A 5,000-nucleotide genomic window follows, 5' to 3' on the forward strand; every position below is an offset into this window, starting at 1 on the left:
CCTGCACCCGTCCGTGCCCCACCCCAACCGCCCAACTCGCAACTCCAGCGGATGAACGGCGGACTTTGCTCGCACTCGCAATGTGCAATCCACCCCTATAACGTGCGTTTCATGAAGAGTTATGTCCAATATGCGACATTCCCGCTGTCCATATACATGAGCTGCGAGCTGTACCACGTACGAGCTACAGACGCGATCGCGTTGCTCTCTGTACGAATGCAGATGCTCAGCGGCAGCTAGGAGGCGCTCCATCCATGTCGGTACCGGTGAGCGTTGCACTCGCAGTCGCAAAAACGTACGGCAAGTATATTACTCGGAAGAGTCAATGACAGTCCAAGCCCCCCCTGCGTGGGAAGAGTCTTTCTAGGCCATGACCCACCAGAAGGGCGCAGCGTCCCCCACCCCAGACATGTGACGTCACACTATCGGTATTGACGACTAGACTGATTCCTTATAATCATTTGCCATACACCGGTGGAAGCTGCCGAGACGAGTAACTACATGGCGGCCTCGCCGTGTCACTAATGTACAGAGATACAACAGTTTCGACTGGAACCGGATGAAACGTATACACGGCGCTGATTAGTAATAGATAGAGCCATCAAAATACAGATAATGTATACAACTGTCCGTATACATGCTGAAAGACTCTGCTCACAATCACAACCACACGTCAGCCAGACACTCTTATCACGCACTACTCTCTGCCTGTAACAGGCACAGAGACAATATGTAAGCACCAGCATGGAACAACACCCAGTGCATCCTCTCCGCCACATTAGACAATCCACACTATCATAACCAGACCGGGAGGTCCACTCACAAAACAGAATATCCCACCCTTCCGACAACCACCATTGCTCAGCTAAGCCACCAACACCCACACACGTCCTACACAGGGGTACACCCAACATCACAATACTGCCTCCTGTCACAGCACACAAACAATGGCAGGAATGAAAGACACAGGTCTGCCACAAGCATGGAATCAGAGCGCCGCCTGTCATGAGCCAAAGGTGCATCCTGACGTGGCAAATCAGATGATGCCGCAGGCATCCACTTACTATAATCACAATCAACAAACCGGCCGCCGCCGCCGCCGCCCCCCCCCCCCCCCCCCCCCCAATACACCTTTCCTTACAACAATGTGTACCTTAACCTAACCCATATTGCGCCTTAACCTAACCCATATTGCGCCTTAACCTAACCCATATTGCGCCTTAACCTAACCCATATTGCGCCTTAACCTAACCCATATTGCGCCTTAACCTAACCCATATTGCGCCTTAACCTAACCCATATTGCGCCTTAACCTAACCCATATTGCGCCTTAACCTAACCCATATTGCGCCTTAACCTAACCCATATTGCGCCTTAACCTAACCCATATTGCGCCTTAACCTAACCCATATTGCGCCTTAACCTAACCCATATTGCGCCTTAACCTAACCCATATTGCGCCTTAACCTAACCCATATTGCGCCTTAACCTAACCCATATTGCGCCTTAACCTAACCCATATTGCGCCTTAACCTAACCCATATTGCGCCTTAACCTAACCTATATTGTCCCTTAACCTAACCCATATTGTCGCTTAACCTAACCTATATTGCGCCTTAACCTAACCCATATTGCGCCTTAACCTAACCCATATTGTCCCTTAACCTAACCCATATTGTCCCTTAACCTAACCTATATTGTCCCTTAACCTAACCTATATTGTCCCTTAACCTAACCCATATTGTCCCTTAACCTAACCTATATTGTCCCTTAACCTAACCTATATTGTCCCTTAACCTAACCTATATTGTCCCTTAACCTAACCTATATTGTCCCTTAACCTAACCTATATTGTCCCTTAACCTAACCTATATTGTCCCTTAACCTAACCTATATTGTCCCTTAACCTAACCCATATTGTCCCTTAACCTAACCTATATTGTCCCTTAACCTAACCTATATTGTCCCTTAACCTAACCTATATTGTCCCTTAACCTAACCTATATTGTCCCTTAACCTAACCTATATTGTCCCTTAACCTAACCTATATTGTCCCTTAACCTAACCTATATTGTCCCTTAACCTAACCTATATTGTCCCTTAACCTAACCTATATTGTCCCTTAACCTAACCTATATTGTCCCTTAACCTAACCTATATTGTCCCTTAACCTAACCCATATTGTCCCTTAACCTAACCCATATTGTCCCTTAACCTAACCCATATTGTCCCTTAACCTAACCTATATTGTCCCTTAACCTAACCCATATTGTCCCTTAACCTAACCCATATTGTACCGTAACCTAACCTATATTGTACCTTAACCTAACCTATATTGTACCTTAACCCAACACACGTTGGGCCTTAACCTGCTCTGTAATTGTCATACGACGCGTTAAATTAGTGTAGTGTTGCCTAACTGCAACCCCCGCAATATAGTTTGCTACTCGCACTGCCCGGTCCCCAGAGTATCGCTTCATGTTAAACACCTTGCAGCTATACACTGTAATGCGGATGGCAGCAGGACGTACATGCTCAATGCCCTTCGCAGTTGTTCATTGGCATTCGCATGGCGAAGCACAGCCTACGTTGTGGTACGGCTTGTGTCAACTGTCCGCTGATGTTGTACGTCCAAATCACACACTGTACTGCACATTGGTCCTCATGTACTGAATGATACATCGTGGTACATGTGTGACCGTACCACGACTGCGCCAACAACGGCGAACCATACGGTCCAAATATTGTGCACTCAGCTACGTGTCGTCTCCCTATAAGAGCTGGATTGAAGTATGGTATGCCGTGGATGGCGATCAGCATGAGCCGTCTGTTGATGTAGTGGCGCGTGTTGTCAGACGTAGTCGTCTCTTCTCACACACCGTGATAGCATGGTGCACTGCGTTCCACATCTGCGACATGCGACAGAGGCCGGTTGACAGTCGTTCGCGCAATGGACATCGCATACGTACGGGGGCCACCTTCCACGTGTTCGCGAAGCGTGCACATGTTGTTGCGTGTATGTGGGCAGACATAGTGTGTCGTGACACCTGACACAGGCATGCAACAATCGTTGAATTTGCAAATGGCGATGGACGTCTACGTTTGCTGGTGACGTTACGCAAATGAAGAACTGGTAAACCGTTGTGGTGCGGTTGTTCTCGCTAGAGGTGAATCAGTGATGGCGACGATCGGTTGAGCTACCAACCGGTTGTTTCAGCGATACCCACCATGCCCACGAACGTGAATGGCATGTGGGTGTGAAGCGATACGCGGCGGTGGCTGGGTGGGACCGTCCCCGGCCGGTGAGGGGGGGCCTCCCGGCGTGCTGGCCGCGCGGTGCGTGGGCGCACGCGCTACAGCCGGCTGGTGGGGGCGGCCAGTGGCAGGCGCGCCGGCCGACGGAGGCGGCAGGCGGCGCAGCTGCGCGCCGGCGCACCCTGCACGCGGCGCCGTGCGGCCAAAGTAGGTCCTCGCGGGCCCGGTGCGAAGCGCGGTGGACATCTGCAGTGTGCTGGTCCGATTGAGGACTGTGTGCGCTGAGGATGCGCCGCCGCCCGGCGCTCGGCGCCGCGACGCCGTCTGCTGCTCGGTCGCCTCTGCGGTTCTCGCAGGTGGATTGTATCGCAGCTGTGCGGACGTGTTGGCGCGTGCGCTGTGCTGGGAGAGTTCGCTTCGGCACCCAAGTGGGGCTTTTGTCCTTCTGTGGCGCTGGCGTTGGAGCTGCCGGCCACCGTAGGTGGCGCGTGTTGTCTCCCGCCGGCAATGCCACGACAGCACGCTCCCGGGCCTCTGTCGGCAGCGGCAAGCTCAGTTGGGAGCACGGGTGGTCGCACCTAAAGCGTCTACTCGCCAAACTCCGGGCGATTGCGCCTCTCTCGAACCCGACCAAGTACTTAGGACGGCGCTGCGCGCCGCCGGGACCTGAGAGGGTTTCGAGGTGTATTGTGCAGGGGAGCTCAGCCTCCTCCTGTTTGCAGAATAATTGAGCGGACGCTTGCGTGTTCGCGCGGGCCCCCGGGACACACTCCCGGGCGGCCGGCTGCTCAGCTCTAGTTGACGCAGCTCCCTGGTTGATCCTGCCAGTAGTCATATGCTTGTCTCAAAGATTAAGCCATGCATGTCTCAGTACAAGCCGCATTAAGGTGAAACCGCGAATGGCTCATTAAATCAGTTATGGTTCCTTAGATCGTACCCACGTTACTTGGATAACTGTGGTAATTCTAGAGCTAATACATGCAAACAGAGTCCCGACCAGAGATGGAAGGGACGCTTTTATTAGATCAAAACCAATCGGTCGGCTCGTCCGGTCCGTTTGCCTTGGTGACTCTGAATAACTTTGGGCTGATCGCACGGTCCTCGTACCGGCGACGCATCTTTCAAATGTCTGCCTTATCAACTGTCGATGGTAGGTTCTGCGCCTACCATGGTTGTAACGGGTAACGGGGAATCAGGGTTCGATTCCGGAGAGGGAGCCTGAGAAACGGCTACCACATCCAAGGAAGGCAGCAGGCGCGCAAATTACCCACTCCCGGCACGGGGAGGTAGTGACGAAAAATAACGATACGGGACTCATCCGAGGCCCCGTAATCGGAATGAGTACACTTTAAATCCTTTAACGAGTATCTATTGGAGGGCAAGTCTGGTGCCAGCAGCCGCGGTAATTCCAGCTCCAATAGCGTATATTAAAGTTGTTGCGGTTAAAAAGCTCGTAGTTGGATTTGTGTCCCACGCTGTTGGTTCACCGCCCGTCGGTGTTTAACTGGCATGTATCGTGGGACGTCCTGCCGGTGGGGCGAGCTGAAGGCGTGCGACGCGCCTCGTGCGTGCTCGTGCGTCCCGAGGCGGACCCCGTTGCAATCCTACCAGGGTGCTCTTGAGTGAGTGTCTCGGTGGGCCGGCACGTTTACTTTGAACAAATTAGAGTGCTTAAAGCAGGCAAGCCCGCCTGAATACTGTGTGCATGGAATAATGGAATAGGACCTCGGTTCTATTTTGTTGGT

At 52.3% G+C, this 5,000-nt stretch overlaps 1 non-coding gene across 1 annotated transcript in view; it reads left to right on the plus strand.

Moving 5' to 3' along the window:
• Positions 1-4,063: 4,063 nt before the first annotated feature.
• The window catches only part of LOC126433415 (small subunit ribosomal RNA), a 1,910-nt gene continuing 973 nt past the window's right edge, over positions 4,064-5,000 (plus strand). The window contains exon 1 of the ribosomal RNA XR_007578465.1: positions 4,064-5,000. This exon is cut by the window's right edge and continues 973 nt beyond it. This is a non-coding gene — a ribosomal RNA (small subunit ribosomal RNA).

The sequence above is a fragment of the Schistocerca serialis genome, unplaced genomic scaffold, assembly GCF_023864345.2.
Source record: "Schistocerca serialis cubense isolate TAMUIC-IGC-003099 unplaced genomic scaffold, iqSchSeri2.2 HiC_scaffold_1164, whole genome shotgun sequence".
NCBI classification, from domain to species: Eukaryota; Metazoa; Arthropoda; class Insecta; order Orthoptera; family Acrididae; genus Schistocerca; species Schistocerca serialis.